Below are 16,495 nucleotides of genomic sequence, written 5' to 3' on the forward strand. Positions count from 1 at the left end.
TTATTGCTAGAGTACAATGGCAAATAGTATTGCCTTCTAAAGAGCATCAGGCTTTCAATCATTTTTTACTTTAGGCTGATACATTAATATTGGAAGAAATTAACTGTTTTGTTTATTTTCCACAAGGATTAGTCTATTATACTCTTTATAGAAATGTTGATGCTTGCAAGGCTAGAGAAAAAAAAGGCCTAGTTATGGGATCATGGGAGCAAAAATTTTATATGGAAGGGACAGAGAATTCATAGGATCATAGAATGTTGCATTGAGAACTAAAAAAAGACCTTAGATACCATCAAACCCAAGTCATTTTTTTCTAAATGAAGACATTAAGAAATGTCACAGTAAAAGAACTTGTCAATGATCTCATAGACAATAAATGCCATAGCCATGAATGGAACTTGAGTTTCTTACTCTAAATTTTGACACTGTACCATTTTTTTCTTCATAAGTATTGACATTACCTTCTTTTAGAGCTGTGTGAAACAGGTTTTCAGCATTATTTTTCTTTTGTATTTCTGAGTTTTACACTAATATGTGCCATGAGGATGTCTTAGTTCTGTAGCAATATTAGCAAACTGTATTTTTGGGGAACAGAGTAACACAGGGATTTTCACATATGTATACACATTCTGAGATAAGCAAATGTTATGTTGTTAACAATACAGAATTGTAAGATTTTCACAACATAAGGGAAAAAAGAAACCATACATCTCCAGTCAAAACAATAATCCTGACTATATCTACAGTGGACAGACATCCACATTTTCTATAAATTTATCTAGTGTCAATGAAGTTAATGAAAAAATTCTAAGAACTCTTTTATTCTTGCCATGGCCCTAAAATCATCATACCAAATTTTCATGGCTACCTTAATCATAGTTATTTTTGTTACATTTTCTGTCCTTCTGTCTAAAATGTCTCCAAGTAACAATCATCTAGGTTTTCTGTCAATATTTCTAGGGAGAAAATAGTCGCACAGTATATATTGTCATTCAGAGAACAAAGAGAAAATGTGCCAGGCTTCTTATTGATGATGGACTGCATCCTCTCTAGATATGCTTCTTTTTTCATACAATTTCCCTTTTGCCACATGCCCTCAATGTTGGAATCCTCTATGTTGGAAATTTCCTTGCTCCATGCATTTAGAGTAGTTACTAATGCCTGATAGTATCCTGTACTTTATAGAAGAGCTGAGTAACCAATCAGAAATGCTTGTGATTCTATCCTGCTTACTCAAAACATTATTCTCTTATTTAAACTTAGTGAATTCATTACCTAAATATGTGCAGCTGTCCAATATAGGGATGTCCTATTGTTCTAGATTGGAGATATTATTTCAGTGGTGTGAACAAAATTACCTCTACTAAATGATCCCCCAGAAGTGATTTTAGTTAATATTCTGAGATCATTTCCAATAAGCCCTGTTTGCTGACTTTACTATTCCTTATCAAACCCAAATTATTACATTGTTAACTTCATTGACATGGTTATGTAATACATAGACCCTCCTTTAAAATAGGCCCTCCTTTAAAAAGCTTTACTTCAAGCATATTGATGTCATCTTTTTCCATTTCAAACATTTTGCTAAAATTAACCCTAGTCAACTGCAAGACCAATTACAGCAGCTATTATCCTTTAGTCTCCTTTTCTACTTTATTTGTATAAAAAATGTAATGGCTGATGGTGAAAGATTCTAGACTTGTGGGAAAGTCCTCCAGCACTGACAAAATGGGAAGATTTAGAAATCTAATGAGATTGGCTAGCCTCAGACAATAATTTCCTAATCTATCTTCCATACATTTTCTTCAAAAAGTACACTACTCTTTTTTGCATAATCATCTATATTTGTCATCTTTCTTTTCTTTGTTTCATATAATGATCCAATGAATAATATTTAGCTTATGAATACTACCCTAGAAATAGGTAGACAAAGAAACTCTTATTCCATTTTTGTTGTTGAAGCCTCCACTTTGCTATCTACCAGTTCAAATAAGGGATCTTTGCTTCACTTTTCTTTGATTCATTATTGCTATTATCTACCCCTGAACTAAAAAACCCAGACTGTAAAGTAATCAACCTCTTGCATTTTACATATCCAAATTCTACTACTCTGGAATGCTGGTGGATGTCACAAATTCCCTTGGTGAGGAAGATAAGATTCTAGCCATCTTATATGTTGATAAGAAGAAGTGATCATAATCCTGGCAAAACTGTTTCCATGAAGGTTAAAGAGAAGTTCATCCATAATACTATTATTGATTGTTCTTCTTCTTGATGCTTCCCCAAAAATATTGTGCCCACATGCTAGGAACTGCCATGGTTATATCTTTTTTTCTTTTATCTACTGTGGAAAAGAAACTAAAACAAATTCTGGACTTTCTGCCACTGTGTTGGAACAAGGAACAGTGGGAATATTAGAGAGAGAAGAAATTGACAAGAATGACAGTTGGTGGGGGAAGGGGCGTCCGGGAAGTGGCAGCTGGTCTTGTGACCACCAGTTCCTTCCTGGAGTGGGAAGTGGGAGGAGCTTTGGCTTCTCAGTCTCTGGATAGAAGTGCTTCTATTTTTCTTCAGCCCAAAGAGACAGGCCCAACCAGCTCTGAAAGTGAGAAATTTTCTTGTTGCTTGCTGTCTACTGCTAAGATTTTGAAATTAAGAAAACCAGCACAGATATATCATAGACAGGAATAAGAGAAACCCTCCACCAGCCTGGGAGGCCTGGCTTCAGCTCCAAACCTGAGAAAGACTCCAACCTTATTTTCTCTTTTCCCTGATACCTCTCCAATCCTAACTGGTTATTAAAATTAATCTTATTTGAATATCGCAGTCAGATAACTGGAGTATCTTTTCTGGGGCAGAAAGGGAGCTGAATCTCAGTTCAGTCATCCAACTACAAATAGCCCTTATTGGACCACTGCTGTGTGACCAAAGTCTGAGGAAAGGCTTGTCCCTCAGGAGGGTCCCTGTTTACCTGTTCTGGGGCATCTTCAGCATCAATCCATAGAGAAGACATCCCTGTAGGTTATCATAAGTGGCTCATTTCTTGGACGCCCCATTTTGTTAAAAAAAAAATAGCCTCTCAGCAGGGGGCATCTCTCTCCTTTGCCTCACTATTAACCATATTCCCTCTCTCCTTTCAACTCCTCCATTCCCTGCTACAAACTTTCCATATCCCCTGTTCTTCATATCCATCCATTCTTTCCCTATAAATATGACAGTTTTTGGCAGATCCAGCTAGGTTTTCCAACCTATTTTGTCAAGAATTTGGGAAAAAGAAGGAAGTTGGAGGTGTCAGAGAAGTTTCAGAGGAATTGGGCCTACATATATTTCAAAAGCCTGTGTGACTGTGGAAAGCAGCCATTTTGAGAGCAGTGTTGAGTGCAACTAATCTGCCTAGTAACACCACAGCCAAAAGAAACCACTCCTTCTGAAGGGAGGAGGCAACTCTTAAAGGGCCAGACTTAAAAACATTTTTTTCTGTTGCAAAAGGCTTTTCAAGATACAAGGCAGCAAAGAAACTATTACTTGCCATGGATTATCTAGATTGGATTGGACATTTTTTAATATGTTTTACAACTTACTTTTTGTCAAGATTCCAGATTACATTTATTTTCTGCTTAAGATCTATGAAAGTTTGCAATGGCTGAATATAAATGTAAATTGCTTGATTTCACTCATTCCCACACATGCTGGAACATTATTCTTCTTAATCCAATTATACTATGCCCTAAAAAAAAGGTGTGTATCTAATTTATGGGAAAAAAGCAAGACAATGAAATGGCCCTAATGATTTTAGCCATGAGGGAGGAGGTGATGCAATAAAGCAAATGATTAAGCATCTGACTGAGGAGAAACAAAGTGGCAAATATATCAACACACAACATGACATACCTAAAAATAACAATGTAGTTAAGCAAGAAAATACAAATGGGACTGAAGGTTGAATACCAAGATTGCCACTAAGAAATCAAATAAGCCTACAACCAGATAGTGGCATAATTCATATTAAAACACATAAACCATTTACAACAGCTGACCTTGAAAGTCTGAAAAAATAGATGCCTTCCTGGTTTTCAGAACCTGTGAGATGTTTGAAAGAATTTAAAAGAACATTTAGGCTTTATGACCCAGTGTTCTAGGACATGGAAATTCTCTCAGAATTATTTTCAAAAAGGAAAAAAAAAACAACAATTCATTGATGAAACTAGAAACACCCCAAATTTAACATCATAGCCAGAGGAAGGAACAGACTTATCTTATTAGATAACAGAGTTATCTAATAATGCAAATCTGTGTTATCTTAAAAAGACCAGAGAAGATCTATTAGAAGCAATGAAAAGTTTTTCAAAAATACCAGATATCCCCTGTTCTTCATAGCCACCCATGTTTCTCTACCAATATTACAGTTTTTGGCAGAGCCAGCTAGGTTTTCCAACCTATTTTGTCAAGAATTTCTTTTATCCACTATCCCCACTGTGCTCCCAACACTACATATATCTTAATTTCATTAAGCTTTTCCTTTATCTATATTAAAGTGAACCAAAAGAATATCATTCTAACAAAGAAATTAGATAATAATGGTGGCATTATGGGTGAAAATGATAAATTCTTCAAAAAGGGAAATATAATAAGGGGGCGGGAGGAGAGATGAAAAAGGAATGGAAGGGGGAAGGGAGAGAGAAAGAAGGACAGAGGGGGAGAGAGATTACATATATACTGTGGAAAGGAAACTAGAAATAAGTTCTGAACTTTCTGCCACTGTGTTGCAACAAGCAACAGTGGGAAAATTGAGAGAAGAAATTGTCAAGACTGACAGTTGGTGGGGGAATTGGGCAACTTGGAGTGGCAGTTGGGTCTTGTGACTAGCACTTCCTTCCTGGTGTTAGAGGTGGGAGGGGCGTTGCTTCCCTGTCTGGATTCGGAGTGCCTCTTCTCCGTTCAGCCTTAAGACACAGGCCCAATTAGATCTGAAAGTTAGAACTGTTCTTGTTACTTTCTGTCTACTGCTAAGATTCTAAAATTGACAAAACTAGCACAGAGGACAAAAGTGGGAGAAACCCTCTAACAGCCTGTGAGGCCTGGCCTCAGCTCTGAAGCTGAACAAAAACTACAACCTTCTTTAGGGACTTCTCTCACCCCTCTTTCCTGATACCGCTCCAATCCAAACTGTTTATCAAACTTTATCTTATTTGAATTCACAGTCAGATAAGTGGACTATTTTTCTGGGGCATAGAGGGAGCTGAATATCAGTTCAATTATTCAATGACAAACAGTCATTATTGGACCCCTGCTGCTTCCTCTCTGGAGGGGGCATCTCTCTCCTTTGCTTCACCAGCAGCAATATTTCTTCTCTCCCCTCAATTCCTCCACACCTTGCTACAAACCTTCTGTTATCCCCTTTTCTTTCACTCCTCCATATTTTCCCAATAAATATTACAATACACATAGGTAAATATGTATACATACATATGAAACACATATAGATATAATTAATAACATATCCATATAGTTATATGATTATAGAAACATAATTTTGATAGAAATAAAAACACAGAAATTATAACCTTGAATGTTAATTGACCAAAACCATTAATAAAACAGAAAAAAATATATTGGTGTTAAAAAAAAAACTCCAACAATGTTCTGCAAACAAGACATAGTTCAGAGTTTGGGAGAGAGTTAAAATGAGTACAAAGATAAAATCTTGTAAGTTTTTGGAAAACCTAAAAGATCAGGAGTTATGATTTTGGAAAAAAATTAACCATAAAAATTATCAAAAATGGATGCAAGGAAACTGTATTTATATTAACACCCACCACAAATAATAAAACAGTGCTCATATTTGTAAGATTAAAATTAATATCCAATAACTCCAAGTATTATATTTTATAAGATTTATTAGTAATCACTTGAAGTAGAAGAAGTTGAAGAACAAAACTAAAGTATGACCACATGAAATAAAATTCTCCTGCCTGGCACTCACCCCACCTCCTCAAACCTTGTTCCTGGGACAGTGGAGCTACACAAAACTTAAATCTCCAAAACATAAGAACATAATATGAGAAGGGACATGGAAATCTGGGATTAAGTGTCCTAGGGAGAAAATTCTAATTATACATATTAAACATATTAAAATTTTCTGGATCTCCATCTCACTGGAACCTAGAAAGCAGGTTATATTTGAATTCTTGTGAAAAACTGAAAGTCTTAACCAATCCAGCTGTTGATGAATGTTTATATATTGTTTATTTCTTCAGTTGAACAAAATTGTCAATAAATTAAAAAGTACAGTCAGTATCCATGGGCATTTTCCATCTATTTTTTAAACATTATTTTATTTGGTCATTTCCAAACATTATTCATTGGAAACAAAGATCATTTTCTTTTCCTCCCCCCCTCCCACCACCTCTCCCATAGCCAACACATGATTCCACTGGGTATCACATGTGTTCTTGATTCGAACCCATTTCCGTGTTGTTGGTATTTGCATTAGAGTGTTCATTTAGAGTCTCTCCTCAGTCATATCCCCTCCACCCCTGTAGTCAAGCAGCTGCTATTCATTGGTGTTTTTACTCCCACAGTTTGTCCTCTGATTGTGGATAGTGTTTTTTAGATCCCTGCAGCTTGTTCAGGGACATTGCATTGTCCCTAATGGAGAAGTCCATTACCTTCGATTGTACCACAGTGTATCAGTCTCTGTGTATAATGATTTCCTGATTCTGCTCCTTTTGCTCTGCATAACTTCCTGGAGGATGTTCCAGACTCCATGGATCCATCTATTTCTAAGGTTGAAAAAATTTTAAAGAGAATTATGTGCTTGCTCCTTAAGAAATATTTTAAGGGGAATTTATTATGCTCAGTTGACTCTGACCTTCCAAAGTCATGGAGATGGGGGGGGTGCTCTCATTTTTGGAACATTTCCACTATTATACCTTAGAATATTTGTCAATGGGAGTAATCTAATTGTAATTTGGCTTTTTAAAAGTGATTAACTTCAAAAGTTAGATTAGACTTCTGTAAAATTATATTGCTTTCTAATTAGGGGTGGGTTGAAGTGTCTTTGATCTTAAGAACAAAATTTTGCAAAATAGCTCCTGATTAGTATTTGGCTAACAGAGATTTCCTGGTTCTTCAACTAGGAGTTCCCTTCATCAATGAAATTATAAGCCCAGTCCCTGTGTCCTTTCTATAGCATTCCTGTATACTTTCTGTATATTCTCTCTCTCTCTCTCTCTCTCTCTCTCTCTCTCTCTCTCTCTCTCTCTCTCTCTCTCTCTCTCTGGCTATCTGTTTTTCCTCTCCCACTTGCTTCTTCCTATAAATATAAGGGGATACATGCTCATATATACATATACACATATATTATATATAATGTAATATTCATTTATATATGTATATACTTATATATATATATATACAAAAATGTTTGTTGAGTGAAAAAAAATATATATACACACATGTGTGTATACTATTGTTGTTTACTTATTTTGTGGCATGTCTGACTCCTAATACTTTTTGGGGTTTAACATACAAAGAAAAAATAATCTTTTTAATTCTGTTAATTGGAGTCCAAAAGTAACTTTTACCACTTGGATGCATAATTTAATGTTAACTTTTTACTAGACAAGTGTGTTTCATCTGCTTTATCAGCCTTTGTATAATTCATTGGAACAGATGGAAAATGTGGCCAAGTGTAATTCATATTTCTTTGGTTAAAAATATCTGTTAACAGATCATTACATTCCTTTCCAACTCCAACAAAACACGACTACATCTAATTTGCTGCAGATACATTTTTTGTCAAGAATTTTCCTGAATGTTTTACAGCTGTCTGAAATTGTAGCAGTTATACTTAATTAGGCAGCACTTTCATAGGAGGAGATGGAGCTTAAAATCTATTTATTCTGCTCATTTAAACCTTGACCTCTTTTGCTTTTAAAACTAAGAAAAAAATTCCATATTTCAGCTGATGACTGAATAATTGTCATATTAAATATTAATAAAGATGTTATTCATGAACATAATTTTTCTAGTTTTGTGTTGAATTCACCTTTAACTGGCTATAATTAATTATGTTATCTTAGTAAAGTAAGAGAACAGTTTTTACTAATATGTCTTTGTATTTATTAACAAATACTGGCTTTGCTAAAACTTTAAAAATTTGAAGATAAACTTTGTCAAAATAGTAATAATAATTTATTATGTAGAGAATGGCACAGCACATCCCAAAGAAGAAGATAACACATGGTTATGAAGTACTGATGAATTTTAAAATCATAAATATTAGGGTTTGAACAAACCTTAGAATTGATTTTATGCTATCAGTTCATTCTAAAAGTAAAGAAATTATGGACCAGAAGCAAAGTAACTTGCCAAGATTATCTCAATTTTATGCTCAAAATGGAGTGGTTCTGAATTTAGCTATTCCAGTCTGAATTGTAAGGAAGGTTTTCATTGTTTGGGGACATGAACCATGTGTAGATCACCCGAAAAATTCATTTTAAGGTCTATTTCTGGTTTCACTCATTCAATTCTTATCTATGGACCATATACTATACATAAAGCACTGTGCCAGAAGTGGGAAAGGAGTGAAAAACAATAGAAATATGAGCTGATGTCCTTGTCACTATATCATTTAAGGAAGTAAAACAAATGAGCAAGAGCTATAATATAACTCAAATCATAATACCAATATATAGTGAGAGATGCAGATGAATTATTGCATTATTAAAGGCAGATATCCTTTCAACTAGGAACAACAGGATGATTTATTGAATATGAACTTTCAATGATACTTAGGAATCAGAAAGATTTGAAAGGAAGAACATTACAGCAGTGGAAACAATGTAAGAAATTTCATAGAATGTGTAAACACCAGAGACATTCAGAAAAGATTAAAGAAGTCAATGGGGTATGTTGTTGTGGGAATTGTTGTGGGAAATTAGTGACCATTTAAAATTATTTATTTGAGTCCTTGTTTTAACAGTATTTCATCTATAATTATCATTTGATTTTGCAAATAATGACAATTTAATCTTTGGTCAAAATGGACAAAATTTTGAATTGGGTGCTTCAGTTCTATAATCTCCTGCTGCTTCTGTTGTGCTAAGATTAAAGTGTAGAATCATAGCATTTTAGACCCTCCACAAAAATACTTTCACTTTTAATGGTGTTAAAGTTCAATCTTTAAAATAATGAAAAACAAATTGATATATGACCTTGAGTGAAATGTTACTGAAACTGAATTTGTTCAACCATTTTGAAAAGCAATTAGGATCCAGAGTGCCTCCAAATTCACCAAATTACATATCTTTTAAACTCAATATAACTATACAAGGTATTTACACTGGAGAGGCAGAGACAGAGGGGACGAGTCTATATACATTAGAATATTTATAACAGTTCTTGTTGAAGCAAGAGAATATGTATCTGGTGGACACCCATCAATATTTGGAGTGATGAATAGCTAGTGTAAAATTAATAAAATGGAATATCTGAACTCTAGGGAATGATGCAATGATTTGAAAAAAATGAGCATTTGTAAGAACTTATGTATTATGAAGAGAATATAAACTAAGAAAATAGTGTCTACAAAATTGTAAAGGAATGAGGCTTTTAAAGAAGATCTCTGATTAATTCAATAATGGAATATGATTCAAAAAAGACAAATGATAAAGCATGGTTCCTATCTTTTGACACAGAAATGAACTGAAGATACACAATGTAGCTTTCATTCATAAATAATTATATTAATTGTATTAGTTTTATTTTATTTATTTGGCATTGGGGAAGATTTTATTGGGGGTATAAAGAATATTAATAATGTTATAAAATAAGCAAAGAAATAATTAAACACATACACAAGAAAATAGAATAGAGAACTTAAGGGAATGGTAAGAAGCTTAGCTATGTTGGCATTATGTTGAATTTAATATAGACATAAAGTTATATTAAAAGAATAATTATTTAATATACAACTATTTTTGCATATTATAATGCATGCATGCACATTTGTACATGTTCAACAATAATAAAAAAATTAACAAATGAAAATGATTGCAACAATCAATGAAAGACACCAAAATTTTATAGACATCCTCATGACTACTGATCATGAATAACTGATTTAAGAAATGAGTCAAAAACCATATTGTTATCTTGAATTATATAACAAAAAATCATAATCCCTCTACCTTAACAGTCAAGAAATACTGGTTACATAATCACATTAACTATACTTCTCTAAGTAATAATGATGATCTGATCCAATGTATTATTTTTCCATTTCTGATATTTCAAAATCAACAACTAATTTGAGCAAATTTTATAGAGTATATCTCCATCTTCATTCTTTTTTTTAATTTCCCATTCACTTTGTTGTTCTAATGAATGGATAATTTAATCACAAAAAGGGAGCTAATTTATACATGATTATGTAACCAATAAGTATATATAAAACTATGCATTACTTATTTCTAGTTATCAGTTCTTCCTCATATACATAGGACATTCTTCAAATACATTTCTATTACTAAATATATTTTTTCTTGGTTCTCTTTTTCACACTTCATAATTTCATTTAGGTCTTTCCATGTTTTTTTAAAATTTGACTGGTTTGTCATTTCTTACAATGCAGTATTGCATCACAATCATGAATAACACCTTGTTTAACTGTTCCCTAATTGATGGACATCCCTTCAATTCCCAGTTCATTGCCACCACAAAGAGACTGCTATAAATATTTTAGAACATATAGTTTATTTTCCTTGTTCCTTAATCACCTTAGGGAAGAAACCTAATAGTGTTATTGTGGGGTACAAAGGAATGCAAAGTTTTATAAGTCCTTGAATATAATTCCAGATTGATCTCCAAAATGATTGGAATGATTCACAATTCCACTAACAATGTATTAGTCACTCTATTTTACTACATTCTTTTCAACATTTGTCATTTTTCTATTTTATCATTTTAGCTATTCTTACATGTGTGAGAAACTATTTCAAAGTTGTTTTGATTTGCAATTCTTTAATCAATAAAGAATTAAATACTTTTTTCATATACTTATGTATAGCTCCAACTTCTTTATACAGAAATTATCTATTTTTAACTTTTGGCCATTTACAAATTGAAGCATGACTCATTTTTATATATTTGCCAAATTTTTCTATATATTTTAGATATAAGATCTCTGAGAATTTGTCTTTAATTTCCTGACCCCTCCCCCATTTTATAGCTTTCTTTCTAATCTTGGGTACATTGATTTAATTTGTACAAAACCTTTTCAATTTAATACATGCAAAATTATTAATTTCACCTTAATAATACCTTTTATCTCTTGCTTATTTATAACTTTTATCTGATCCATAAATCTGATAGGCAATGTGTTACTTGTTCTTTTAATTTACCTATAATACCTCTCTTTATGTCTTTTTCATATGTCCATTTTGATTTTAGTAAATGGTGTAAGATATTGGTTTATATGGTTTCTGCCAAATTACTTTCCAGTTTTCTCAATAATGTTTCAGAAAATATTGAATTCTTATTTAAAAAAAATGGCATCTTTACTTTTGCCAAACAAAAGGTTATTATAATCTTTTACAACTTTTTGTTACATACCTATTCTGTTCCATTCATCTACTTTTCTATTTCTTAACCAGTACCAGGTAATTTTGATAATTAATACTGTAATTTTGGGGGACTCACACTCCTTAGACAGAGATATGAGGGTTAAAGGCAGTGAGGAAAGGGCTGATGAAAATGACTTCCTTCACTAATCTCCCTGAGTTCCTGAATTACTTGAGGTAGACAAATGGAGATCTCCCTTTGGTGAAGGCTTGCCCTGTGGTGGCAGTGCCAACCCACAAGGGCAACAGGTAAGTCTCCTCTACAAGGAAAGGTATGAGGGACCTCAATCTGGATATGGGTTGCTTTGGGGTGTTCACAAACCTCTCCCTCCTGTCTTCTTGAAAACTGGCAACAAGATGGAGTCTGCCAATGGGCTTACTGTCTAGATGTAAATAAAGAGATTGAGTTCACTATCTGACTGCTTATTTGATTGTATTGTTGATTGGGGTAAAAGGGAAGAGGTTAGAGTGATTGTAGGTTTTCCTGCATCTTTTTTCTAAATAATCTAATTATTGAAGTAAAAGGTTTTCTCATAGGCATGGGAGAGGTATAAAAGGGGACAGCACTGCTCACCAATTTGAATCTAGTATCTCAATAGTTCATGGAATGAAAGTCTTCAGAGAAATTAAGTTTTCTTGAAAGGAACCAGCGATGTTTTAAATAGGAACCGGTGATGTTAAGATTTCTGTCAGTGTTAGAAATCTCCACAGGTGTCCTGAAAATGGCCCAGAGAAATAGCTTCTCCTTCCATTCTCTTCTGTGTCTCAGCACCCATGACTCCTCTTCTTAGGAGAATTTCCCAGAAGTTCTTGAGTTTCCAACTTTCATTCCTGCCTCATGCACTATAGAGCTCTCAATTTCCATTTCCCCCAAAGGTTCTTTTGTTCTAATTCCCATAATTACAATGCTTTATAATTCAAAATCTGATACTGCTATGCCATCTTTCTTAATATTTTTAAATTATTCCCTTTGATATATTCTTGACTTTTTGATAATCCAAATGAATGTTATTTTTTCTATTTCAATACATTTTGAGGGGAGTAATTTATTTGGAATGACATTGAAGAAGTAGATTAATTTTGGTGGGAATGACATTTAAATTATGTTGGCTCTGCCTATCTGTGAATACTTAATATTTTTCTAATTATTTAAATCTGATTTTACTTTTATAAAATATTTTGTTATTATGCACATATAGTTCCTGGATTTATTTTGGAAGATATACTCCTGTGTATTTTATTCTACATATAGTCACTGTAAATGAGATACCTCTAACTATCTCTTCATGCAGGACATTGTTAGTGATATATAGAAAAACTGATAATTTATGTGTTTGTTTTATATCCTGCTATTTTGTTAAAATTATTGATATTTTGAATTAATTTTTAGTGAATCTATTTAAATTTATTTCATCATGCTGTCTAAGAAGAGAAAGATTTTTTTTTTTGCTTCTTTGGCCATTCTGATTCCTTCATTTTTTATATTAAATTAATAGTTTTCCCTATGTTAAATAATCCAGGCATATATAGTATTAATCATGTTTGGTCAGAATATATGATCTTTTATATATTGATATAGTCATCTGACTTATATTTTATTCATATTTTTATCAATATTTATTATTAAAATTGGCCTATAATTTTTTTCTATGTTTGCTCTTCCTGGTTTTGATTTAAGCACCAAATTGGTTTGATAAACAAAAGTTTGGTAAGACTCTTTCTCTACAAGTTGTTCTAAATATGTGTTTAAATATTGGCATTACATAATGTTTATATATTTGGTAAAATTAACTTGTAAATCCATTTTTCCTGACACTTTTTTTATAAAGTTTTATTCATAATGTGATCAATTTATTTATCTAAAATAGATTTATTTACATACTCTATTTCTTCCTTTTAGTCTAGACAATTTATATTTTTGTTTAGCATACATTCTTTTCACTCAAATCATTAAAATTGTTGGCTTATAATTTGGCAAAATAGTTTCTTTGATTAATTCATTCTATTTTTGATACTAGTTATTTGTTTTCTTCTTTTTTTAGAAATCATATTAACCCATGGTTAATCTACTTTTTTGTGCTTTTTATAAAACAAAATCTTAGTTTTATTTATTAATTCAATATGTTATTACATTCAATTTGGGTTATCTCCCTTTTAATATTAATAAACTGGGGATTTTGAATTTGTTATTTTTTAATTTTTAGTTGTATACCCAATTCATAAATGTCTTATTTTTATATTTTATGGTATAAGGATTTAGTGATATAAATTTTCCTTTAATATCTGCTTTTGATGCATCCCAAAAGTTTTGATATCTTGTCTCATTATTGTCACTTTCTTTAATGAAAGGATCTTTGTTCTCTTATTTGCTCTTTCATTTATTCTTTAAGATTTTTACTAATTCTCTAATTAATTTTTAATCTGTGTTTCCATTGTTCCCAAAAAAGTATAGTTCTTTTTGCATTATGATCTGAAAATGATCCATTTAGTTTTTCTGCATTTAAATATAAAATATTTGTGGCTTAATATATGATCAATTTTGGTAAAAAAAAAAAAGCATGTGCTGCTGAGAAAAAGGTATAATCCTCTCTCTCACTGTACAATATTCTCCATATATATCTATTATCTTTATTTTATATGATTTTATTAATCACCTTATCTTATTTCTTAATAAATTTTATTTAGACATATCTAGTTGTGAGAGTTTTGTTATCTGTTTCCACCTATAACAACTTTAGCTTTTTCCTTAAAAATTTGGAAGTTTTATCATTTGGCACACATAGATTTAATATTGATAATGCTTTATTGGCTCTAATACTTTTTAATATAATGTTGTCTCCATGTGTATCTTTTAATAAGATCTATTTTAGCTTTAACATTGTCTAAGATCATTACAGGCTCCCATGCTTTTTTATAAGTTGAATCATGATATATTTTGTTCATCCTCTATTTTTATTGTATGTGTCTCTAATTTTAAAATATCACTTGTACACAACATATTTTTCATTTTAGTTTTTAATCTGTTATGCTATGTGCTTCTGTTTTATGAGTGATTCCATGCCATTCACATTCCATACTATGATTTTTAGTAATATATTTCTCCCCATTCAATTTATTTTTAGTTTTTCATACTTTGTCTCTTTTTAAAACCTTATTCTTTAGAAATCTAATTTTCTTCTAATCACTGCTATAAGGATGATATTAGAAAATAAGTATTGTTTTTATTAGTTTAGAGATAAGAAATAGAGTGGTGTTAGAATTAAAATGTTTGGGAGCAAGGGAAATATATAACAATTATGACCACTGAAATATGTTTTCTACTGTGTCTTGGTTTTATATAAATATAAGATGGTCGCCAGGGAATATATTCCCAATTTATGAATATGCCCAAGCCAATTGGGTTTTATAGAGAAATTTAATTTATAAAACACTGATTAATTAATAGAAAAAGAGAGAAAGTAAGAAAGGAATAAGAATGAAGGGCCTCAAGCCAATAAGGCCTAGATCTCAGTCCTAAGAGATAAATCAGTCAGTTCGTTTTATCACTCACCCAAGATCTCTCTAGGTAAGGCTTCTCATGCCATCCTCAGGCTCCACCTTCAAGAGAGCCTCCTTTCAAGAAATGTTTCCAGAGAATCCTCCTCCTGACTCCTCCTGAGTTCTCCTCCCACTGCCTCCTTCAAGACCTCTCCAGGAGCTCTCCCTCCAGGACCTCTCTCCTCTCAGACCTCCTCCAGAGCATCCACTCCCTTACAGAGCATCAACCTCCTTCTGTCCTCAGACCCAGCTATCTTTAAGCAAAAAATCTAAGTTCCCTCCCCTCAGTTCTCCCATCTACCAATCACTGTCGATGTCTCCCCTGTGCCAATGGTGGCTCTAGCTTAACCCAGGACCACCCAGAGGTCTGCCCCCTTTGCACATGTCTGTTGAAGGTCATATTCTCAAATAATTAAATCTTGATCTTTGCTGCAGCCCTTCCTAAATCCTGTTACTCTGAGTAGGGTGGAGATTGTAGTTTCCAATACCTGGTTCTGTCATTCCAAGTATCTTTATTGTATCAATTCTAAAATCAATCATGACTCAAAGAACTTCCTGTTCTATGCTTAAGCATAGGTCAAAGCCCTTTCCATTGTTTAGCAAAAGGTTTCTGTCCTACAGTTGTCTTAAGTAGGGAGGAGAAGGACCCTCCCATGCCAAGGAGTTTCAAATTCCAATAAAGTTCTTACTATCAGTAGGAAATATTTTCAAGTATGAAATTCCAACATTCATAAGTCTAAGAAATTTAAGGTTTACAGTGGCTGGCTTGAGAAAGAATTGGAGTTTGAAGCAGAGCTGAGAGAATGTGTCAATTTCAAATGTTGACAGTTATAATCATTTTTCTGTGTCAGTTACTGGCTCTGGCAGTTGGCAGTTAGTCTCTGTCAGTTTGCAGAGACACACTCAGGGATTCTCTCACAGGGCTGGAGGAGGTACCATCTTTGCCTCTCTCTCTGTCTGAGGGAAAGACCTGAAGGAGCTTAGTGTTTTCTTTTTCCAACTTGGGGAACACTATTGATTATCTATTTCTGTCTTCATAAATTGGTTTCTATCTGAGAAGTCCAAAGAAAAATCTGGTCTTTGCTTTTGACTCTGAGGCTCTTAAGAGTCAGAGTCCTAACATGATTCTTATTGAGACTCATCCAGCTAGCCTTTGTTATTTTATAATTTGAAGGAGAAGTTAAGAATTATAAGGATAATAGTGGTAGTTTTATTTAGAATAGCATAAATTTGGGTTAGTCAGATCAGGGAGGATTAGTGTCGCCTGTGAAACACAGGAAGAAGTTCCTTGTGGATCCAGGGAGTTTATTTCAGTGGATTTCTAGAAATCCTTG

This window comes from Monodelphis domestica, chromosome 3 (assembly GCF_027887165.1).
Source record: "Monodelphis domestica isolate mMonDom1 chromosome 3, mMonDom1.pri, whole genome shotgun sequence".
Classification (NCBI taxonomy): Eukaryota; Metazoa; Chordata; class Mammalia; order Didelphimorphia; family Didelphidae; genus Monodelphis; species Monodelphis domestica.